The sequence below is a fragment of the Triturus cristatus genome, chromosome 1_1 (assembly GCF_964204655.1).
Source record: "Triturus cristatus chromosome 1_1, aTriCri1.1, whole genome shotgun sequence".
NCBI lineage: Eukaryota > Metazoa > Chordata > Amphibia > Caudata > Salamandridae > Triturus > Triturus cristatus.
The window spans coordinates 107931968-107957815 of record NC_140579.1 but is presented as its reverse complement, the minus strand read 5'-3'; the positions used below and the strand labels follow the sequence as shown (position 1 = coordinate 107957815).

General features: G+C 49.5%; 1 protein-coding gene across 2 annotated transcripts in view; it reads right to left on the bottom strand.

Moving 5' to 3' along the window:
• Positions 1 to 25848, bottom strand: part of LOC146869675 (FACT complex subunit SPT16-like) — a 406055-nt gene that overhangs the window by 281856 nt on the left and 98351 nt on the right. The window lies entirely within an intron of this gene.

The window sequence follows — 25848 nt, the reverse complement described above, 5'->3', positions numbered from 1 at the left end:
CCTATATGGCAGTGCCCGAGAATCATGCCTTACTGGGTAGCAGTGTTAAGAACTCTATCGCAGGCAGAGAGGGTGTCATTGGTACCGGAACCAAAAAGATGTTTGCTGAATATATGGGAACCCAATGACTTGAATCATCAGGCGCAGGACTGGGCGACCTTGGGGATAATGTTAGCTAAGCGTAATATCACTCGACTGTGGGGCTCCAGCCACTCGCCAAAGCTTTGGGACTGGTGTAATGATATGGATGCAGCAATGGTGGCAGAAAAAGCTGCGTAAATTAACCAAGGTTGTCCCAGGAAATGGGGAAATGTTTGGGGAGCTTGGAATAAATACAGCGGCCATATCTGTGAGCCCCCTGCACTCACAGGAGAAGAGGATCTGGAATGAAGTTGGGGGAGGGGAGGTGAGACTCTTTGGATTTGTAATTCTGTCCAAACATGTTCTGCTGGTGGCGTTGGTATGTGTAATATGGAGGGAGGCTGGGACAACTAACAATTTACGGTTATGTATTTTGAGATGTTATTATGCCCAAAATTTAATAAAAATATATTTTTTTAAAACAAAATCACAACAGTAACTAAAACGTATTTACTCACCTGTTTCGAGGAACTGTCCAAGGACTGAATCTAGGATCCAGTCCTGGAATTCCAATAGTAATCCTAAAAGTAATCAATTGCATTTATTTAGAATTTCTCATTGAGCTCAATGTATAATTGTTTTTGAATTGTGTTGCCAATTGCAACAAACTAACTATTGCATTCAAAAGACTATTGCCTATTGTAAAGTATTTAACTAAAGCATCTCATTCTGAGAAAGTATATTTTGATACCTATTGTTGGTTCTAAAATAAAACAAGCATATATTTTTTATATATAAACCATTGGCCTAGAGTTCAGTTATTGAGTGTGTGAGACCATTTGCTGACTGAGGGTGTACAGCAAATGCTTTACACTGTCCTCTGATACTGCCTTACTGCTCGACCAAGCTACCACTTTAGAGAGTAAGGTTATATCTAACTTTAGCCTCCGCCAAACCTCTGTGGACTGTGGACTCTGTACACACTGTACCTTTTTGGGAACAGTATATACAGAGCCACTTTCCTACAGTAAGACAGTCTAAAGAGCTGTGCTCAGAGTGCACCAAGGGCCTGTTGGGCCAGGGGTGCGCTGCTGCCGCACAGTGTGTCCAATAAACCTTAGTGTGCTGTGTCGGAACGACCCCTTTTCAAATCCGTTCAAGAAATAATGGTTTGTGTCGCACGTTAATAATGCCCCATTATCTCTCGCGGCCTCGTTGATTCTACATGGCTGACCTTGGCTCCCAGTGTGTGTGAAAAGCAAACAGATTCACACAGGCACCATAAATAGACCCGGCTCGGCAGCTCAAAAGAAAATTGGGTGACAAGGGATAGAGGCACATGAATGCTAATCAAATGGGGCTTTATTCACAAACAAAAATGGGAATCTTTCGACGGCTTGCAATTAAATGTGGAATATCAATGGCGGCCCTGGGATCAGCCAGCAGATGAAATCTAATATAGCCACCGCCACGATTAAAGAACTAAGTGGAAAGTGTTGTATGCATTTCTCCAAAGACGGGGGAGACCACATTCTGCCACGAGTTTGGTGGTGACGGACAGCTGACGTAGAACAAACAAAGCTCCTTTTCATAAATCCAGGCGCAGTTCTGAAATTCAAGTTTGAGCCAGGGGAGGCAACCACTTGCTGCGACTGCTTTAGTCAGGGGATGTAAGTGGACTTAAAAAAGGAGCTCCATGGACGCCTCTGAAACGGCCATTCAGCGGCCAGGCTTGGTCTGACCTTCCGGCTGAGCCCACATCCCCCGCACACTGCCCACTTGTCGCAGCTAATGAAGAGGCTTTCACCCCAACACTTGCTAGTCTGAGCACTGCGCCGTGCCCCCTCCCCATTGTGAAGGGATGAGGCAGGGTAGCGATGGAGTGGCGCTTGCCAACAGCCTTTGAACCCTCGACTGAAGGGGGGAGGAGGGCGACGTGCGGACGTAAAACGTGAGAGCCATTTTCAGCGTGTTGTCACTAAGCGGAACCTCTTTTCACTTACCCAGACACCTGTGTGAGTGTGTGCTGGTAAAAATCGCACACTCGACTACTATATAGTTTACATTTCTACTCCTTTTGGCCTTCGGAGGAAAGTTTAGGGAGACTTTATTCTTTTTCCACTCACTAGTACCGAGTAAATTAGAACTAGCATCAAGGTTATTTAAAAAAAGACTTTTGCTAAGGCATAATTTGCTCCCAAGCGTAGTTGTGTTCAAGAGCCGGTGTGCCTGGTCCTTAAACTGCGGTGCTTAAGTAAGGCGATGTAGGGTCGGTTATAAATACTCTATTGTTCGGGTGCTCGAATGGACATGGGTGTGACACAAATGGACCTTGTGTATAGTGCTACGTAGACATGAGAGGAGGTATGTAGTAGCTATCGGACCCGGGGTCATTTTTTGCCGGGGCAAAACCCGGTTTGGTAAAGTGGCTCATACTTTGCAGTCTCCCCACTACATTCCTGTGCAAACGTACAAAACGGAGCAATGATACTGTTTCCCAAAACTCTATCCAACAGGTTTTTTGGGTTAGGGTGTCTCTTTCAATAAGGTCTGCGTGCCATAGCCACAGTTCGTGCACCAGTTCTTGTGGCAAGTAGTGTGATGCATAAAACCCAAGTGTGTTGACATATGCGCGTCTCTCCCACGAATAGTGGTGACACTCCAAAAGGGCTGGGGTGACTCCGGGAGAGGCTCGGGGTAGGAACCGATCCAGGGGATGGCACATTTAGCAGCCGCTGTCCCCTGACTGGCACGCGTTTCCAAACCGTCACCGGACACTGTGCGCGTGACCGTAACATCAATAGAAGAAGGAAAAAAAAATGAATCTTTTACACAACACCTCACACTGTCAGATGATGTGATCCCGGTATATCTGTTGAATGAGCGCAGCACAGACATTGCGGGGACTCCAGTACGCCATGTTGGAGCAAGCTTTATTTTCAGCATCGCCGTAAATATTAAAGGGAGTGATTGAATGTGTGAGTGAGACTTTGGTTGCCTCTAGCCATGCCCTTGCGAGCCTAAACCAGGCGAGCATTTTGAAAAACGGAGGCACATCCCTGGAGAGGTAATGTGATTTTCGTGAAATGTGTAGAGGTAAACGGATACTCCGAGATCGGTGAACGGAACAGGCACCTGCTGTGCCAATCCCTCACTGCTCGAATATCTGTTAAATGATGGAGCCGCCGCAGCCCAATAAGCCTGATCCCAGGTAGAGGCGCTCAGGCATTCAAAGAGGGGACTGTAAATATTCTGCAAACACTACCGCCGCCGGGGAGGGGCAGCGGGGCAGAGGAGCATGTACTGTCTGCGCTCTGCACCCGGTGCAGAGGAACAGCCTCCAAGGCAGCAGGGGCAGCAGGGGCCGGGCTGTCATTGCTTGAAAGGTGCTGTGGGTTGGGGATATTTGGGGGGCGAGAGAGCCCATCACCAAGTGAAAACATGGGGTAGGGTAAAATAGCCATCCACGGAAACTGTTAAAGGAGATATTGGAGGCAAATACACATGTAAATCTTTGAGAGAAATACACTGAACAGCAAGTGCCTCAAACTTTTAACATTCAACACCACCTCCAAACTGCACAAAAAAAAAGCACACACCTATAGCATGACACCCCTGCACTCATGAACGCGTCAACACGGCATGTTCTCATTCTGAGAGGGAAATCTATGGATGAGTAACGCTGGCGCCAGCATCTGTGTAAACTCTCTCGTTTCTTTCTCGAGAGCCCACCTTTGAGACCTGTAGCCACCTCGAGCACACATCCGCACCGACGCGCTGCTCTCTTCCCTGGTGCACATTCCAGTTGACCAGTTACAATGGTGGGTTTTTTCTTCGTTCAGCTGGTGAAATGTGGCTCTTTAACAGAATGACTGCTATATAAAAGCCTTCAATTTGCACAGAGCAGGTAATTTTCTCATTGTAGGTACTTGCTTCACATGTACACCTCTTGTTTTCTGATGGGCACTTGTAGCTCAAGGGGGAAAAAAAAAAACTTGTGCCTTGCAACTGTGTGCAACCTTATAAAAAAAAAGCAAAAGAGCAGGACGCCGGGTGTCGAGGAAAACAATCCACTGGTACACGGGATGACGACAAATCAAATGCATACCCTCCAGGAAGTGGATTCATTCTGGAAACGCGGTCAGAACCACAACGCTCCCAGTTCTTAGGAAAGCATCGCGGACCCTCTGGCCGGTCGGTGCCCGCCTGGCCGGCGCACGCTCCCTAATGTCCACCAATGTTGTATTTTTCCAGCAGGTCTCGGAGGACTTCAGAGCATATTAACCAAAGATTGGAGAGACGCAGGAAAACACTGGTCCTACAGTCACCAAGTATGAATTAAAACTGACACACCTGCGAAAAGGAAACCGAGGGAAAGGAGAGGTGATGAGACGATTTGGTGAAGGGCACAGCAGAGAAGAAATCCACACATTTCTTGTCAGGTTGTAGACTAAGTCTCAGACTGGTACCTACACCAGCCCCCCTACGCTCTACAAGCATGCCCCAAAGACGTCCACGAATCAAGGAATACACAATGCCTCCAGTTTATACCCAGTCAGAAATATTGGAGCTCTGCTTAAAAGGCATCAGACAGCAATCCCACACCGAAGAAGAAAAGTTCAAGCTACAGCCATCGAATTCGGGATAATTCAGCTTTTTTCTTCATGTTTTTGCTTGATCCGTCCCAATTATGCAGCCATCGGAAAATGTAAAAGGGGTCCTCACGTTCAGCAAGAAGAAACACAAGCGCGGTCCCGAAAGTGAAAGAGGACAGCTCTGCAGCCGATCTCTTGTCTTTATGGGGCCATGTGTTTAAACACATGGCCTTATAAAGATAAGAAAACGTTTACGACGAACGGAAAGCAGGCGATCCCGTCCGAGTGGGACACCAGAAAAAGCCAAAGGGAGGTAACACAGCTCTTTTCCAATGGCTGCCCACCGTTTAGCATAAACGGTGACGCCAGCCAATGGAAATGAGGGGCAGGGCTTACATCCCTTTAACTAAAACTCCTCCAAAACATTCAATCTCGCCAAGCGAGCTGCGCATGTGCGCAGCCACGCTAGCCGAGACCTAAAAAGGTGGGTACTCTTTTGGGAAGAATTGAGGCGGACCCATAGGTGGGTACATGGGAGGCCATCCAAACCCGTTCTGAGGCCCTGGATGGTACGGACGTGAGTAACGCCTAGACCAGCCTCTACCTCTGTATCTGGGTCTGTAGTCCGCATCACTACTGTCACTCCCTGAGCTGGATGTGTCTGTGTGGGTTCTTGTCGGTTTCTTTTGAGTGTTCTGGGTTTCCTTCATCTTGGCATAATCATTCACATAAGGGTACACCTTTTCCCTCGCGAATTTCTTTTAATCCTTTTGTAGTTTATTCACTTTAGAATTCATTAGGTACTCCTTATATTCATTGACTGTTTTGTCTCCTCAAGTTTCTTTTTAAACACAAATTTGTATCTGTGTTCTCAAATTATCCTCACTGGTCTGAATTTTAATCAATAGGTCAGCTGAAATTTTCTTAGCCGTGTCTATGATTAAAATGAAAAAACCAAAGGAAATGGACGGAGTGTTGAACATTGCAAGCACTCACCCCCAGTCAACTGATCTGGGTTTAATCCATCACCGTTCTTTAGCCCACTCTGCCACCCCAGTTCAGACATGGCCATATGCAAATCAGTCTGACCCTGTGCCTCATGGGAACAGTCCAGCCCAAACTGCCAAGCCATGTCTTCCCTGGACCGGAATCAAGCTTCCTAGGACCGGTTTCTGGCATTTCAGCCGTCTTCAGCCAGGCTTGCTTGAATCCAGTGGCAAAGTGAGCAAGGGACTCACGTCTGAGCATACCCTGCCAACTTATGGCGAACAAAGCAAAAACCAAAGGAAATGATGGACGGAGTGTTGAACATTGCAAGCACTCACCCCCAGTCAACTGATCTGGGTTTAATCCATCACCGTTCTTTAGCCCACTCTGCCACCCCAGTTCAGACATGGCCATATGCAAATCAGTCTGACCCTGTGCCTCATGGGAACAGTCCAGCCCAAACTGCCAAGCCATGTCTTCCCTGGACCGGAATCAAGATTCCTAGGACCGGTTTCTGGCATTTCAGCCGTCTTCAGCCAGGCTTGCTTGAATCCAGTGGCAAAGTGAGCAAGGGACTCACGTCTGAGCATACCCTGCCAACTTATGGCGAACAAAGCAAAAACCAAAGGAAATGATGGACGGAGTGTTGAACATTGCAAGCACTCACCCCCAGTCAACTGATCTGGGTTTAATCCATCACCGTTCTTTAGCCCACTCTGCCACCCCAGTTCAGACATGGCCATATGCAAATCAGTCTGACCCTGTGCCTCATGGGAACAGTCCAGCCCAAACTGCCAAGCCATGTCTTCCCTGGACCGGAATCAAGCTTCCTAGGACCGGTTTCTGGCATTTCAGCCGTCTTCAGCCAGGCTTGCTTGAATCCAGTGGCAAAGTGAGCAAGGGACTCACGTCTGAGCATACCCTGCCAACTTATGGCGAACAAAGCAAAAACCAAAGGAAATGATGGACGGAGTGTTGAACATTGCAAGCACTCACCCCCAGTCAACTGATCTGGGTTTAATCCATCACCGTTCTTTAGCCCACTCTGCCACCCCAGTTCAGACATGGCCATATGCAAATCAGTCTGACCCTGTGCCTCATGGGAACAGTCCAGCCCGAACTGCCAAGCCAGGTCTTCCCTGGACCGGAATCAAGCTTCCTAGGACCGGTTTCTGGCATTTCAGCCGTCTTCAGCCAGGCTTGCTTGAATCCAGTGGCAAAGTGAGCAAGGGACTCACGTCTGAGCATACCCTGCCAACTTATGGCGAACAAAGCAAAAACCAAAGGAAATGATGGACGGAGTGTTGAACATTGCAAGCACTCACCCCCAGTCAACTGATCTGGGTTTAATCCATCACCGTTCTTTAGCCCACTCTGCCACCCCAGTTCAGACATGGCCATATGCAAATCAGTCTGACCCTGTGCCTCATGGGAACAGTCCAGCCCGAACTGCCAAGCCATGCCTTCCCTGGACAGGAAACAAGCTTCCTAGGACCGGTTTCTGGCATTTCAGCCGTCTTCAGCCAGGCTTGCTTGAATCCAGTGGCAAAGTGAGCAAGGGACTCACGTCTGAGCATACCCTGCCAACTTATGGCGAACAAAGCAAAAACCAAAGGAAATGATGGACGGAGTGTTGAACATTGCAAGCACTCACCCCCAGTCAACTGATCTGGGTTTAATCCATCACCGTTCTTTAGCCCACTCTGCCACCCCAGTTCAGACATGGCCATATGCAAATCAGTCTGACCCTGTGCCTCATGGGAACAGTCCAGCCCGAACTGCCAAGCCAGGTCTTCCCTGGACCGGAATCAAGATTCCTAGGACCGGTTTCTGGCATTCCAGCCGTCTTCAGCCAGGCTTGCTTGAATCTGTTCGCCATAAGTTGGCAGGGTATGCTCAGACGTGAGTCCCTTGCTCACTTTGCCACTGGATTCAAGCAAGCCTGGCTGAAGACGGCTGAAATGCCAGAAACCGGTCCTAGGAAGCTTGTTTCCGGTCCAGGGAAGACATGGCTTGGCAGTTCGGGCTGGACTGTTCCCATGAGGCACAGGGTCAGACTGATTTGCATATGGCCATGTCTGAACTGGGGTGGCAGAGTGGGCTAAAGAACGGTGATGGATTAAACCCAGATCAGTTGACTGGGGATGAGTGCTTGCAATGTTCAACACTCCGTCCATCATTTCCTTTGGTTTTGCTATGATTAAAATGAGCCAATCTCTAGAGCATCTCCAGGCGATCGATGACCAGTTCTTTCGAAGGATGCATCCTCTAGAAAGATGAGGTTTATCGACCACCAGGAGACCCCCTGGGGCTGCATTAGCTCTTAAATATTCAGTGAGACTGGCTCCATGCAAAATAGTTTTTACTTGTGTCCTTTTTAATTCGGTTAGAGTCCCAGCCTTCATCCTGTGAGTGTGGTGTGCCCTAAAAGGGAGGGGCATGCTAAAATCCTGGCAGCAGCCTTGTCTCCATAGGCAAGGCCTTGTTCCTCCATAAGTAGTACCAAATCGGACCACCTTACGTTAAATCAACTGGAGGATCACGGGTAATGCCAGCTCACGTCTCTGCAGCTCCGCGGCCGTGCTAACTCACAGTATCACAAAAAAGAGAGACTAGGGAAAAAGCCTTCTCTGACTCCCCTATCAATGAAAACTCACTCAACAGAGAAGTGCCAAAACCAATAAGACTCCTTGTTCTAAAAAAAAAAAAAGGGCAAAGAGGTTGAGCTATGCTACACCTTCAACAATACAGAGCAGTTAGATGAGGATAGTGCAGAGGAAAAGACAACACTTGTCTTAATACTGCCCTCACACACTTTGCAGTGTCAGGCTTCATCATAGGGTCGCATCTGACGTCCGGGTGCAGACCAACACCCTGGACGGAGCGCAGGGTTTCTGTATGTATGAAGGTTAGTGGTGAGGGTACAGAAAATGTGGAGGAACAAACAAACCACCAAAAAAAAGGTGTCAAGGAAGGGAAATGCTACTTACCAGTATGCATCTGTTCTTGGCATGCAGAGCTGCAGATCCACACACTAGCATAGTAGATCGCCATCTGGTGTTGGGCTCGGATGCTTGCACCTTGTTGTTGTCTTGGAAGAAGTCTTTGTAGTCACGAGATAGGCGACTCCTCCCTTGGACGATAGTGCGCATGGGCATCGACTCCATCCTTACATTGTTTTTCGAAATGGAGTTAGTAGAAGAAAAAGATGTCCATGTGTGTGTTTATCTAAGTAAGATAGAACTGGAACAGATACAGGTCCCGGGGAGGTGGGTGGGCGTGTGTGGATCTCAGTGGCGGCTGGTGACATTTGAAAGTTGTGGGGCGTAAAACCTCTGTATGGTTGCCCGGTGGCGAGCGAGCGTAGCGAGCACCCCCGACCACCATAAGAGGTTTTTTTAAATAAAAGAGTGGGCAAATGGTGCATTCCAAGTAAATTTGAGAAAGCAAGAAATTGATTAAGCAATTGTGAAAGAGTAGTTATGACATCTAATCAATAAAGAGATTTCATATTATAATAACATAGGTAGCTGCTTACGTAATGAGCAGGTATTACGGGCAATTTTAAAGGGACATTCTTTGTTAAAAAAGTGCACATCTTTAATTCCAGCTACGTGCACATGGTGTTATTCCACTTAAACAAGCATGTTTTGCTTTCAGGATGCTCGCATGATCCCTTGTGTGTGGAAGGAATGGCTGCTTCTTTCCCGCCTATACAATATAGATGACATACGTCTTGTAAGAACATCTTTTTGCAGAACCAATGTATGTGTCCCTTCCTTTGAAAGTAATCCCTGTGCTAAGAATATTCTGCCATGTGTTTTATCTCGTACCAGGGGAGAGTTTCTGCAAGAGAAGCCCATCAGACTCTTGTTGAGACAAGCAGAATCCAAATGTTTGCCTTTCTTTTGGTGTGCTGCTTCCCCTTGCACCAAATCTACTCCCACCCCCTTCTCAGCTACTCGGCACCTTCACAGCGACCTTGTCTGACCTCTTTCCAAACAAGGTACCGAAAATGCTTTTTTTATGGTCCTTTTCAACATTACTATGTGAATATTCAAAAGTATTGACGTAGGGTGAAAGAACATGCAAGAACATTCTTTCACGATTTCACACATCCAATCCCTCTCATACAAAAACACATACAAGTATTTGAATAAGACAAAGGTAAATACGGTGCTCATGTACAGCGCTCCAATACCTTCGGGTCGAGTTCGCGCTATAGAACATATGCAAAAAAAAAAAAAAGTTTCCATTCCTGCCAAGAGCTTCAACGCGGGAGCGGTGCAGCCGAGGGACGAAGCAGAGGCTACGCTCACTTTGGCTGCACGAAACGTGGTTTGATGCATACCATGCATGAGAGTACGTTTCTAAATATAGCCATGTGTGTGAGTATTGTATGCTTCAGAGTGCAGTGGTTCCTTGTACCCCTGCACACATCTTTTGTGGGCTGAACGGTAATGTTCCCAGGACGGATTTTATCCTGAGCCCTTTCTTTACACAAGATGGCAGTTCCCAAAATAACTAGAACCCCTGAGACAGGAACTTGTCTGCTCTTTTGCAACTCTTTGTTCTCTGAGGATGTGGCCGAAAATCCATGATCTTAACCCCCCCCCCACTCATGTCCATGCCTTTTTTACCCATCCCCTCCCGTTGACTGTGCCTTCTTTGCCCCGCCCCCTCCCCCAGCCGTCCCTTCACTTGCCCGTGGTACCTTCTGTTTTTTGACAAATGTTGCTGTGGGGTATATAATTATTTCCATGTATTTATGGACGGCTAACTAATAGCAGCTGGGTGTTTTGGAAGCAAAATAAGAAAGTAATCCAGCACTCGGTTCATACATATGCGAACTGCAAATAGACTGCACACACCCAGTCACGGCCGGAATTTCGGGGGGGGGGGGGGGGGGGGGGTGGAAATGGGGTTGTCGCGGGGGAATGGTGGGAAGCGGGAGGGGTTTAATTAAATACAATTATCAAATAAAAAAGTACTTACTCAGCTTATGGATGGGTCCGGGTCCGACACCCGCCGTCCTACGCCAATTCCTGCAGCTCTCCTGAGTCTCCTTGTGACCTCATCACTAGGAAAGGAAGCCTCCCTCCCTCTGCCTCCGCCAATCACGACGCTACAGAGGCGCCGGGGAGAGCGCCCCAGCCGCGCCATTTTCTCCCGCATAGAGAACAAGGGAGTGGGCAGTCGCGCGGGAGGGCGGGGGGGGGGGGGGGTCAGTGGCTTACCCAGTGTTGTGGGTACTGGCTGATTGGTCGGCTCCGGGGGCCGACCAACCAGTCAGTACCCACAACACTGGGTAAGCCACTCCCCCCCCCTGCCCTCGAGCACGACCGCCCACCCTTCTGTCCCCAACCAGGCACTTCTGCTTTCTCGCAGTGCGAGAAGCAGAAACATAAAACTAGTTTTTACCATTTTATGTTTCTGCCTTCTCGCACTGCGAGAAAGCAGGGGGGCGACGCCCAAACGCCCCTATGAAGGAGCCGCCACTGGTGGATCTGCAGCTCTACATGCCAAGAACAGATGCATACTGGTAAGTAGCATTTTCCGTTCGAGGCATATGAGCTGCAGATCACACACTAGCATAGACTATACAGCAGTATCTCCCCTAGCGGTGGTCACCTGTATCGGTAGCAGTAGTTTGAAATAAAGTTTTAAGGACAGCTTGGCCAATAGAAGCTTGTTGCTTTGCTTGTACGTCAACACAATAGTGTTTAGTGAATGTGTGTGTTGTAGACCATGTGGCTGCCTTACAAGTGTCCTCTAAGGGAATGTTCCCTAAGAATGCCATGGAAGCTCCTACTTTGCGTGTGGAATGCGCTCTAGGGGGAACTGTTAATGTGCGTTTAGCTTTTTGGTAGCATATTTGGATACATTTAACTTTCCACCTTGCAATCCCAGATTTGGAGATGGGGTAAACCCTTATGTGGTGGAGAGAAGGCTACAAACAATTGTTTTGTTTTGCAGAAAGATTTAGTTCTGTCAATGTAATAAAGAAGGGCTCTTAACATCCAAGGTGCAATTGCAACTTAGTACAACTTATGCCTCCAACCAGTTCACCAGCCTTCAATGACACTGCCAAGTGCTCCACAACCAGGAATTCAGGAGCCCCACCAGCTAATGTGCAGACTTACCTTGGAATACTTGCAATATTTGTGAATTTGGGAAACCACTGTTATAATTTAATGGTGTATTTTTGGGTTACTGATTTTTCAGAACTATTTTAAAGGGAACTCAGCCATACTGAAAACACACAGAAGCTATTTACTAAGACTAACAAGAAGTTAGAGCAGACAGGGCGTGGCTTGGCACGCTGCAAGATGGCTGCGCTGTAGAGCAGCTCTGCCGGCCAACGCCAAATATCCTTTATCATCCTGACCCTCTAGCCGCCATCGGAGGTCACGCTGTGGCGGTTCTTAGTCTCAGCAACGTGGGGAGCGTCTCACTGGCGGAAGGAGGCATTTGTGGTGGCCGGACGCCTGTGCTGAACGGGAGGCCGTCTAAGCGGCGTAACCAGAAAATGACGGCGATAATGGAGGCCCTCCGTCGCTGAGCCCGGGGACCAGCTGCAGAAACATCCCTGCTTGCATGTACACACTCGATTGGGAAACAAGGAAACCCTACCCACAAGGAGCCTGGGTATTGTGTGCTGTAAGGAAACAATAGCTCATGCGGATTAATACTTATCAATATAGTATGTAATCTAAAATAATAATCAAAAAAGAAGCGGGGATTGTGAAAGATGTCAGAAGAAAAGGCAAAGCCATACACGTTTATTCTTTTTTGTGAAGAATGATCTTCGTTTATATTACTAGAATATTTACACAAAAAGTGCACATAGATTTACAATACAATTTCGACATTAAACAAACAAATTACAAATTAGTGTCCCAATGAAGAAAAACCTTAAACAGACAATTAACATAACATACGACATACAAACAAGGTTTCCATTTCACTTTACAAAGGCAATCACAAACACTTAATAATTCAAATTGACAACACTTAATTAATATAGGTGTTGAATAGTGATTTGCCTATCGCGTCAACGGCGTTTCGACCCTGTTCCAACTTAAAGGGTCTCGTCAGGACTGTCTAATATAGGGACACCTTAAGGTCCAGGACTGGTGTAGCGTGTAAATATACAGTGACACCGTGTTCAAAGACAAAGGATAAAATATACTCACAGGTACCCAGCCGGGTGCCCTGTGAGAGGAGACTCACACGGAGGCAGTGGCCCACTGTAAATCGATGCGATCGTAATTGTACGTGATGTAAGGGTCCTTCAATATACCACACCAACTGAAGTTCCAAACTTTTAGTATAGCTGTCACCTCGTATTAGCGAGTCCGATCAACTCTCTCCCTTCTTACGGGTTTCCGAATATCCCGCGGAGTGCTGCAGCAGGCAAACAAGGTCCTGTCTGTGCATGTACACACTGGCTGGAGAGACCGCAGCAACGGACCGCTGTCTATGTGGATGCATGGCTGCTGGGCAACTGACAGCAGAGATACACAGCGTATGTCAGAGGCGGCCATTACATGCAGTGGGCGAGTGGCTGACACTGCGGTGTTCCCCTGTGAGCGCTGCCGGTGGCAGCGTGTGGGGCGTTCGGCCCCAGGGGGTGGGGTGGGGGGCGGGAGGGGGAGGGGGAAGCTGGCAGCAGGGGCTCGATCGGGCAATGTCTCTGGGTGACGACAGGTGCAGAGGTCCCATGTGCTTGGGAAGGAGCCCGCGAGGGTGAAGACATTGGCGTGCAGCAGGACAGTTTCACTGGGCACTGTGAGAGTGCCCGACATCTACCGGCGCTGGCAGGCGACGGACACATGGTGAGCCTGTCTGTACCCCTGGTGGCTGCGCACGGTAGGTGGGCCACTGGATAGACCCCACCACCCCCGTTGGGGTCCCCCCCTGGGTGACGCCGCTTGAGAAGAGGCACGGACTTGCCTTTATGGAGTCTGCTGGAGAGGGTAGAGGGTGCCCACGGATTTAGAGCACCGCAGTTTGCCTCTTAACTAAGTGGTGTTGGCGAGTTGGATAGGTGAGACCGGGGACATTGGTCACTCCGCTATCGCTGCACGTTCATGCTACACATCCCAATGTTGGATTGAGGGCATGCCTTGGACTTTGGTTCTCTAGCCTCCTCCCCAGCCCACTCCTCCATCGGCGCGTTGTCTGACCACCAGGGCAACCCCATCGCATTGCCCAGGCGCCCCCTGCAGGTCCTGAAACGTGGTGCGGCTCATGGTGGAGGAGCTTCTAGGGCTATTTTCAGAACTCTGTGGCCATTGGGCATGTGCAAACTTCAACTTTTCTGCTGGTAAGTGAGCCTTCGTTGAACTCTGGCGCCCGTCACACAGTCCTTTGGTATATGCCCCATCACACCTCCACGGGGTTTGAGGTTGGCGACGTCCCCCTGAGGTGTGCGGTGCGCGTGCTGGTCATCACGGGGGACGCCCTCTGAGCGCGGGCCCGGTCGTGTTCAACATGGGGAAACCGGATAAATCATAGCCTCGTCTCAACTTCGAGCAGAAGAAACCTGGCAGATCTGGCCGAGGAGCTACTTCAGATTCGGAACTGGATGCTCCTGCAGAACCCACCTCCGCTATGGAAAAGACACTGTTAGAAATACAGGCTAGTCTTCAATCGATAGATGGAAAAATTGAAGCCCTTAATACCCGCATGGATCATATGTCCGCCAAGTTGGATAACCAAGCCATCAGAATAGGCGAAGCAGAACAGAGCATATTAACTACAGAGGATTGTCTCCAGCAGGTGTCGTCTAAGGTGATGCACATGGACAAGGTTCTTGCAGTGATCGAGGCCAAGAACGAGGACCTTGAAGCCCGTTCTCGGCGTAATAACCTGCGCATTACGGGCCTACCTGTATCAATCAACGTAGGCCGCCTGGAAACCTACGTAGAGAACATGCTCCGAGACATCTGTGGCCCTGAGAATCTATCTCAACTCCCGATTGTTGAGAGGGCGCATCGGTTCTTATCGAACAGACTGCCACCCGGGGCTCCACCCCAGCCGATCATTGCGCGACTGCTCAATTTCAGGGACCGTCACTCGGTCCTTCATATTTACCGGCAGAAGGGCACCATCACCTACCAGGGTAACACATTGGCCTTTTACCCTGACTTTACGGCTGCTGTTCAAGCTGCTAGAAAAGAATACTCAGTAAAACCGATGTTGATTGCGGAGAAAGTCCCATATGCCATGTTGTACACTGCACGCCTACGCATTGGGACAGATAAGGCCAAGATATTTACCAATCCTAAGCAGGCTCTGGACTTTGCTAAATCTCTCCATCGCAAAAAAACACCGGTCCAAGACAACTCTGAAGACGACAGCTGAGATTAACTGTTCACTATACTGTGTGTTACATGATTGCCTTCCTTGAAAGCGATTGTGTGTTTTTTTTTTTTCTCTGTTAGACATGATATTTACAGAGACTTCCTACTTGGCCTCTGGCTGCTACTAAGACCAAGAGTTAGACAGCTCCTCACTTGCATGGTGTACACTGAATGCCTCCTTTTCTCTTGGTTGGTTAAGTACTGCCACTTTGCTTATGCAAGGTTAATCACCGATGGTTGGTGTGGGGGGTGGACTGTTTTTGTTGTCGGCCACCTCCCTTATCATCTAGGGAGTTAGTAGCGCCACAGCGTTCCCCCACTGGGTACCCCGCTTCACACTTGAGTTATGTTTTATTTACTTGGGGTATGTGTTTTGTTATGGGATGGCTTTAGCACGTTGGGTATGCTGAAGTGGGTGGTGAGAACGGACAGCTGGAACGATAGGTTTAATATGCTGGCTCGAATTTGCGGATGGACTTGCTTTTACTCTCACTGTTGTGGTTGGGTAGAGGATATGCATGTTTTTTCTCACTCTAAATGGCGGTAGTAGGTGAGAAGTTTACATTTTTAACATGGAATGTTCGAGGGCTTAACTCTTCTAAGAAAATTAGACAGTTTTTGCTTATCTAGATAGGCATAACATTCAAATTGCTCTCCTACAGGAGACGCATCTCACAAGAACGACGGAAGTCAAGATTGCGGCTAAAGGGGCGTGGTATAAAAATTTCCACCGTCTTGTTCTTCCTATGCAAGGGGGGTACTCATATTGGTCAAACGTGGTTTACGATTCACCCCAATCAAAACATATGTAGACGACTAGGGACGTTGTGCTATGGTACATGGCACATTGGGTATGACCTTGTTGACGGTTGTGACCTTGTTGACGGTTGTGAACATGTACGATCCCATCGCAGACGAACTTGAATGTTTCACCAGAATGTTTAACGTGTTAAGAGTGTGGCCGGAGGCGGAGTTGTTATGGGGTGGACACCTCAATATTCATTTGGATCCAGGGAAGGATATACCTGGGCAGCAGGGTGGGCGGAGCGGGTATAAATAACGCAATGTTTGAATTTGGGTTGGTAGATGTGTGGCGGGTTAGGGATTGGGAGGCACGGAAGGGCCCACATGTCACACACGCATGGCAGCTGGTCCAGATTGGACTATTGGTTGCTGAGTGAAGGGGCTACGGCCTGGCTTGCACAGATCGACTTTCTCCCCCGTACCCTGTCCAATCATAACCCAGTTTGTTTAGTTGTCTCCATTCCCACGAACATCCATCGCCCGTTTACCTGGAGGTTTAGGTCGGAGGCCCTGCTGGATCCTGTATATGCCGACACCATCAGGAAAGAAATCGTGCACTATTTCGATGCTAATGTGGGCATTGTGGACAGCGCAGCCACCTTGTGGGAGGCCTTCAAAGTTACTATTAGGGGAGTTTGTATAGGCACTGCGGCGGGTATTTTGAAAGATATTCGAGGGCAACTTACAAACACTGAGTTATCGCGCCTTGAACGAGAGTATGCCGCAGCCCCTTGCACAACTACACTAACAAATCAATGAGCTCATCCTGAAATATAATGACTTGGCGGAAACTGAAACGAGGTATCTTGCTAGGCGTCCCATTGCAAGGGCATATGGAGGGGGGTTGTCGTAACCTTGCAGCTAAGCTCAGGTTCCACACAGAACACCAACACATTGCGAAAATAATAGAGGAGCAAGGTGAGGAGCACTATACAACCCAGGCCATAGCTGAACAATTTCAGGCCCGTTACGCTGATCCGAATACCTCACGTGGGACCAGCGGAGTTTGCGGACTACCTGTCAGATATCGCCTGCGCTTGGCTCGCAGATGGCCACCACGATTACCTTAGTCAGCCGATAGAAGCATCAGACAATCAGGCCGCAATTCGCGCTCTGCCGAATAAAAAGGCTCCAGGGCCGGATAGCCTCACGGCTGAATTCTATAACGAATATGCGAAACTCCCGACTCCTCACCTATTAGAGGTGTATGGTGAGGCACACGAGTCTGGTCGCTTGCCCCCGTCACTTCGACAAGCCATGATCATTACCCTGCTTAAAAAAGATAAACCACCCACTGCGTGCGATTCCTATCGGCCACTTTTCCTGATCAACCGGGATACAAAAATACTAGCTCTCTGATGACTTGTCTGGTGTTACCAGATCAATTTGATTTCATACCGGAGCGCTCTATGTCCCATAATTTGCGCACTCTTTGATGTTTCACGTGCTGGATCCCAAATTGCATGCGGCGGCTGTGCTGTTGGATGCTGCTAAAGCGTTACTCGATTCCATCGAGTGGTGCTACATGTTTAGGATCTTGCAGCATATGGGGTTTCCTGCTATGTTTATAAATTAGATACGACTCCTATATACACTGACCCATCGGCGAGAGTGCGCATCAGTGGCCACACTTCGGAACCGTTTACGATAGAACGAGGCACCAGGGAGGGCTGCCCTCTGTCGCTGTTGCTGTTCGCCCTGGTGCTAGACCCCCCTAGTATGTATTATACGTCAACGGCATAGGGAAACAACTCTAAACTTTATACACCGCCTGTGAAAAAGTACCATCTTTCTTGCATGGTATGCCCCCACGTTTTCCTGAATTGATGAATGTACTTTGACTGAGTGTGCCCTGGACTCCTGCCAATGTTCCTTCCCTAAAACACAAACACAAAACCCAAATTGTCAAACCCTGGCCACATGTCAGCCCCTGGTAAATGGTACCCTAGGTACCCAGAGCCTTGTGACCAGGGAAGGCCTCTCAGGGCTGCAGCACTCATGGTGCCACCCTTAGAGGCCCTGTACCCTTGCACACACACATTGCCCGTGCAGGCTGAGTGTCTGGGTACAAGACAAAACAAAGTCGACATGGCACACATCCCTGTGTGCCAAGCCCACCACCTACACTGCCATGGCATACATCAGCCACCCCTCTAGCTGGGTGCCCTATGCCAATGGTGTGGGCACAGGAGCAGGAGCCCTGTGCCCCTACAGTACCTAGGTCCATTCCTGGGCACTGTAAGTGCAGTGCTGCCATTTAAGAGTATATGGTGCTGGGAGCTCGTCAAAACCAACTCCACAGCACCATAATGGCAACACTGAAGACTGAGAAGTTTGGTATCAAACTTCTCAGCACATTAAACCCACACTGATGCCAGTGTGGGATTTAATGTACCAAGCATCCCAGAGGGCATCTTAGAGATGCCCCCTGAAACCTAACCTACAATCCACGTCTGCTCTGAGGCTGCCTAGGCTGCCACAGAGCAGACATGTTCCTGGACCCCTGGGTAGGAGAGCCCCTGCTCTCCTGGGTCTGCAACAATGCACATCCTGGGCGAGGTGCTAAATCTCCCCCAGGATGGGCAGGGGGAAGCTTCAAAGGCATGCCGCCTGTGAGCTTCCCCAGGCCACTGCAACCCCCCCACTATGGCAGGAAGCTTGGCCGGAAACCCCAAATAAGGACAGGGGATGTGCCAGCCTGCCAACCCCACCCCTCAGGTGGGGGTGGAGAGGTGAAGCACATCTCCGGGCTCTCGCCATCTTGAAGATGGGAAGCCCTGCCCAATCAGGACTAGGCTACTGCCCCCCTCCCACAGGAGAGAGGCAGGATAGGGGGTGTACCCACCCCAGGACAGGGACCCATTGGTCCCTGCCCTTCACCTACCTGTAACGCCCCTAAATCCAGTATTTAGGGGCACCCTGAACCTTCCTTTCCCAGATTCCAGATTCCAAAATCCGAAGAAGAGCTAGAAGAAAGAAGACCTGCCCTGCAGCTGCTAAGAAGAGGAAGACACCAACTGCTTTGGCCCCAGCCCTACCGGCCTGTCGACCCTCGAACCTGCTCCTGCTCCAACCCAGCATCTCTTGTGGCCAGCAACCTCACAAACCCCAGAGGACCTGGCTACCTTTTGACTCTACACCCCTGGGACTCCCATGAGTAGAGGCTCTACTCAAAAACTACTTCTAATCCCCGGCAGCAGCCCGGACCCACGAACCCAGCACACTCTGCACCCGCCAAGCCTGGCCTGTGCCGGCGTGAACAAAGACCACGAGGACGACCGCACGGCGACTGTGACCCCGAGTCCGGCACCCAAGGACCTCCCTCGACACTCCTGAAGAAGTCTGCAGCCTCAGAACCAGGTGCCCCCCCCCCCCCCCTTCAACCGCTATCAATAGAGGGTAAGATTTCCAGATACCACGCGCGAGAAGAGGCACACTGTGAGAAGTTGGCCTGGCATATGCTGGTCACCTTGCACCAGTCCAAATCGACTCTTATGGTAGATAGGTTAAAGACAACTTTTTAAAGTAAGCTATCCTAGTGGTAGCTGTGGAGAGCAGCCTTCAGGCTAAGTCTCTGAGGAATGTAAAGCAGCTTGTTTTACCTTATAATCTCTTGAATTACCAAATGAAAGGACACCACACAGGTATATATATCAAATATATATGTATTTATTTCTAGGCACACTCTACTAATCTCTTTGAGATTAGAAGCCAGGTACACATTCAAATGTCAACGTTTCACAATAAATTAAGCACAAATATGGCTGGAGCCCTTGGGGCGTGCCAGACCATATACTAAAAAAAATGGGTTAACAATGTCGACTTGCAAAATGACAAGGCCTAGGGCCTGGGGAATCGCTGGGGCTTCACTACTGCAGTGTTAGCAGGTAAGTAACAAGCCCACGGGAGACGCGTGCAGTGTGTGAACACAGCCGCGGGTTCCATACTGGTTTCAATGGAGCAAGTCGCGGTTTGAATTTTAAAGTTCTAGGGCACTTCGAGGAAGTCAACAAGCAAGCCACTTACAAGGCAAGTACTTCAAGGGCCAACACACACTAGGGCACCGGAGTGCACGAGTTACCTCACCCAGGGAAGCCGGGTGCATAGGTGTCGGGTCGAGTCGCTGTTTTCAATGGAGACCAAAGAAGACTTGCTGCTCGAGTTGCTGTTTTCAATGGAGACCAAAGAAGCCTTGCTGCTTGCGTCGACTGGAGAAGCGTCCGCTGGAATCCGAAGATGGATTGAAGATGTGGAAGACCTGAAAATTGAAGGGACAGTGGCCTGCAAGATGGATGACCACAGATGTCGCGTTGATTCAGGTCGTCGATAGTGTTTTGACTCTTCGCTCACGAGGTCTAGGAAGGATCAACGATGACCAGCAGCTGGATTCGGAGTGTCCCACAACGTCTGCAGCTGATGACGGTGTCGGCAACCGGATTGGAGCCAACAAGCCTTGGCAACTACGAGTCTCGTGTGAACTGAAGAAAGTCGATGGTGCAGACCAGCAAGGTCTGATGGACTCACCCAGCAAGGGTAAGTGAGGGCAGGCCAGGAGCAACCAGGAGAGCCCTTTGAGTCGATGAGAAAGTCTTCGGGGGACCCACTAACCAACAGGCAAGTGATCGCGAAGACGGCGCCTCAGGAAATGCTTCACAGGAGCCGACGGTCACTCGGGACGGGGTATGCAGCTGATTTTTAGTGCAAGACCTGCTGGAGGCTTGGGCCACAGATGGTCCAATGCACAAGTTCGTAGAACGTTGTTTAGGGTTTGCACTCTACAATAGTGCACAGTCACCGGGTATTGCTGTTCCTAGTCACTCGTGGGGTCCACTCGCCACAGCTCTGCTGGGGACTCACAATGGCCGCCGAGAAGTCAGAAAACCACTTCCGGGGCAGCAGGGACTTCGAACCCTAGCGGGAGCGGGAAAGTTTGCAACCGTTGATTAAGGTTTTTGGTGCCTGCCAAGCAGGGAAGTCACTCCTTGACTCCAAGGGAGATTCTTCGGTCTTCCAAAGGTAGTGGAACGTCGAAGGACCAGGATTCTTCTTTGTAGAGCGTCGTCCAGGGTTATCTGTTTTGCAATGGCAATGCTTGCGATCTTATAGTGAAGATAGGGGAGGGACTAGCTCTATGACCACTCCTCTAGGAGGGTGAGGGTAGGGGGTGGTTACACCCACTTCCCTTTGTCCAGTTTCGCGCCAGAGAAGGGGCAGGTAGCCCCTGAACTGGTTTGAGCTGGCATATACACAGAGGAGCCTACTGCTCCCCCAGTGCGGGACTTCAAAGCACTCTAGGAGTGCACCCACCCAGCTCCAATACACTAAATCCTGTCTGGAAGGTGGTGACACATCCCTGCGACAGGATGCCTTTTGTTGGGCCTCCTCCACTGCGAGTTTGTCAGCAGCAGGAGGAGGGCAGCCCAGTGTCTGTGCTGGTGGCATCCATTTTGTGATGCCAGGGCTCTTTCAGATTTCTGTCGTTTAGTACAGTGGTACATGTCATCCCCTCTAGAAGGGTGGGATCATAATCCCACACCAGTTATTGGTGTGGGGGTATGATTCCAAGTTGTTTGACACCAAACACGACATGTTTTGATGCAGTCATTCCAAAGTTAGCATTTACCGCGAGGTTATAATGCACTTAAGAGTATATGGTTTAACCGCATCCACAAACAGCAGCGGAGAATAGACTGCCAGCTGCACAGGGGTCCTGCTCATGCAGAAGCACCCCCTCACATAGTAAACCAAGCACCATGCCCTCAGGATTGATAGGGCCTGCCATAGGGGTGACTGATAGGTTTATATGTGTGTGTATGGTGAGATATAGGAACCTATACCTCAGTGAGGAGTGCTAACACTACCTCACACGGGCTGCAGTAGCAGGCCTGTGGTGTCAGATTGAGAATGCTTCCCAGAGGTGGCATAATACATGCTGCAGCCCCTGGCAGACCTGTGAAGTACCAATGCCCTAGGTACCTATGGTACCATATACTAGGGGCTCATAAGGTACCACAGTATCCAATCACTAGTGCATCTAATAGGCACACCAATCATTTAAGGGAGTAAGCAGATAGGCTGGGATCCTGGATAGCAGGATCCCAGCCAGACTAGTCAAAAACCATTCAAACACCAGGAAAAAAAGTGGGGGCAACCATGTAGTCAGATTCCATCTTCCTACACACACCACGACCCGAAATTAATACACTTTATGCCACTATTGCTGCGTGGCTGGCCATTGGGAAACTGAGGGCCAAACTCCTACTCTATGCGACAGCGCTGGCGCGTCATGCGGCGCTTTCGGTGATGGAGGAAGAAGGTCCGATGCGGTTCTTGAGGGAGGTTGGCATGGATGTCATGCACAACAGCTACCCGGAGGGGAGTTTTATCACACAATAAGAGCTTCAGTACATCTCCAATTCAAATATGCTTTTTAAATTCACGCTCCATAGACTGAAACTTGCTGTGAAAGCACATTATCCCACGTTTCCCGCTGAGCCTCCTTCTCTGCAGTGTCTGCAAATGCTTTTAGTTGCATCCACACGCCGCAAATTAGTGACTAAGCTATATAGAGCAGTGCGGGAAAAGAAAATCACCGCTAGTGACAAAAGTCTAGCTCGTTGGAATGACAAACTTCTACCCCGGCTCACACTGCCTGAATGGGAGAATATATGCAAGCTGACTGGATCCCTCACCCCCAAAGGCAACTTAAGGATCATTCACTTCAAATATATCCACTAAGTTTATCACACACCTCTAAAATTCCACAGACTGGGCCTACGTGACACTAGTCAATGTAAGCGATGCGGTCAACAGGATGCCGACTTTCGGCATTTGGCGTGGGACTGCGTTCTAGTGTCAACATTTTGGAGTTCTGTTATCAAACATATTCACACCATGATTGGGGTGCCCCTACAATGCTCACCGCAGATATGCCTATTGTGTTACATACCTCAGCTGAAAGGGGTTATTGGTAAGTTTGCACGTATTGCACTGTTTGATGGCAAAACGCCGCGTAGCCCTGACCTGGGAAAGCACGTTGGTCCCTCTAATTGGGTCAAAGATTTGGTGTCTTGCAGGGAAAACCTGGAACTATTTGAGGAGTGTAGGAGAGTAGGGTCTGCTATCCTATGGTCACCCCAAATTTTTGCTTTTTGCTTCACTGGTTTTTGACATATTGAGGCTGTGGGCCTGCTAATCAGACCCCCAGCCTGCTGTTCTCTCTACTAAATTGACACAATGTACTTTAAGTGCATAACCAATTGGAATTGGATCACCCTGTGAGCCCCTGTACCAGTGTACACTAGGTACCCAGGGCATTGGTGTATCTAAGGCCTACCAAGGGCTGAAGCATGTATTGTGCCACCCCTGGCCTGGCCTAACAATTTGACACAACTGGCTGATCACTCAGCTGGGGTAAGTTGGTGTATCCACCTCTTACTTAGGTGTAGTATACCTATACCTAACCTTAAATGGGACACATGTTAACTTATAAGTCACTCCTATGGCAGGCCTTATCAATCCTGAAGGCAGAGTGCTTGGTTCCATGTGAGATGGTGCTCTGGCATGAGCTGAGCCTGTCTGCAGTGGTCGGAACCACTTCCTTCCACCGTTTCCAGATATCGCCATACCATATACTCTTAAGTGCATTATGAACCTCGCGGTTAAATGCTATCTTTGGTTTGGCTTTATCAAAACATGTCGAGTAAGGTGTCATACGAATTGGAATACTATCCCCTCGCCAGTTCTGGCGTAGGGGTTAGCATTCCACCCTTCTAGAGGGACACGACATGTACAGTACCTGAAACCCGGGTAAAATCAGACATAGCCTCAGCTCCACAAAATGGACGCTGCCACCACAGACACAAGTCTGCCCTGCTGCTGCTGGGAGTCCTTCCAACGTGGGAGACGTGGACAAAGGGTTTCCTGCCAGGGGAGGTGCGAGCACCACCCCAGACAGGATTTTGTGTATTGGTCAGGTAGGGCTTGAATGGAATCAGACATGCCTGAGGCTCACAAGGAGCCTCGGTGCATATGCCAGTTCAAACCGGTCCTGGGGCACACCAGCCCCGGACCTGGGGCGAGCTGGACAAAGGATTGGGGGTGTAACCACCCCCCTTCCTGGTCCCACCCATAGGGAGGGACCTAGCAGGTAGTCCAGCCCCTAGAATCTGCTTAAAGGTAGGAGCTGTGTCCTAAGACTTCAGACATCCTGGAATCAACTTACTACAAAGAAGAAGACGGGAACTTCGACGCTCTGCTGCACAGAGGACAGAAGGAAATCTCCCCTATGGTCAGGGAGTGACCATCTTGCTAACGCAAGCACCAACCAGCAACTCTACATCTGCTTTGCCGCCGCCTCCCGCCGGAGCCCGAGACCAGAGACCGACAAGAACTGGACCCCCAGACCTCTCACCGCCCGATCCACAGTCCCTGCAAAGAAGGAACCCGTGGAGGCACCGAGACACGTGGAGCCAGCCATCTTGAAAAGACACTCGACAAGCTGCAAGCGCGACAACAGAGGCTCCCTCCAAGTTGTGCTTTGGGTCCTGAGAAGCCCAACATCCGAGCAGCATCTGCACCAAAGGTGAGCCCTCCAGCATCTCCACGATCTGCGTGGGGCCCCTCTGCACTTTGCATCTCGACGCGCCTGCCCGGTCCCTGGCCCGTTGGCTGGTGGCCATTTTGGCGACTTAACTTGAAAACTACGACGCTGGTCTGGTTGCCCCAGACTGGTCCCTGCTTCCCTCCAAAGGAGCAGCCCCTCTGACCTTGCTGGTCAGAGTAATCAGCTTTCTTCAATTCCTGCGACTCCTGCTTTTGCCAAGGCTTGTTTGCTTCTTTTGAGTCGCCGACATCGCGAGCCTGCGTGGGACAGCTCGTGAACCGACTCCTGGACGTCGTCGACCTTCAGGGACCACGTGGCTGCAGAGACAAGCTACACCTCATCACCTGTTTGCACCCGACATCGCCTGGTACCTACCTGGTGCCACGCTGGTCACTGGCTAGTGACTGTGAACACTGTCCCCTCTGCTTACAGGTCTTCTACAACTCCGATCCACCCTTGGATCCACCGCATCTCTTCTGGACCGACCGCCTGCAGCATCTTTGTCATCAGGCTCCATTGAACAGATAGACGAAACCCGACGCACTTCGAGACCTATGCACCCGCTTCCTGTGGGTGAGGTAAAGCTGGCACTCCGGTGCCCAAGTGTAGAGAAACATCTCTAGGGTCTGTGTTTTAAGTCTTAAGTTCGTAGTCCATCCAGAAGACCCTTCTAGCAGTCACTTTTGAACTTTTACGCACCCATTGAAAACCTATGGGAGCCCGCGTGTAACTTTCCTCACTGCACACGCGACCCGTGGACCTCCTGGTCACTAACTGAAGTTAGCTCCTTGTAGGCCCAGCGATTCTAGAGGCCCTAGGCCTTTTCCCTTTCCTGTTCGTGGTACTTATACCACTATTTTAGTATATGGTTTGAGCGGCCACCAGGGCCTATCCATATAAAGTGCAACTTCTGTATATTGTAATACTTTCTTGTTTAACGATTTGTGCTCCTGTGCTCATAAAGAGTCTAGGGGATACTTTGAGTAATAAATACATATATATTTTGAATATACATCTGTGTGGTGTCCTTTCATTGGTATAAAGGGGGGTTGCATGTGGTAAAACAGCCTGCTTAACACGTTTAACAAGTTTAGCCTCAAAGACTGCTTAGCCTACGCTACCACTAGGGCAGCTAGTCCGAAAAGGTTGACTTACAACCACACCATAAGGGTTGCTTGGCATGGTACAAGGTGGTCACTTTAATTAGTGAACATCATATACCAGGCCAACTTCTCACAAGGAGGAACTCCCTACCTCCTCAAGAACCAAGGACATATGGGAACTTCTACGCCAATACCTTAGATCGCAAACTCAGGACACTAACTACTGAGCCGGAGTGATGTTACTGTATAATTTTATATATTACAGTCAACCACAGATGAAGCTGTATCTCATGTGACGCCAGACT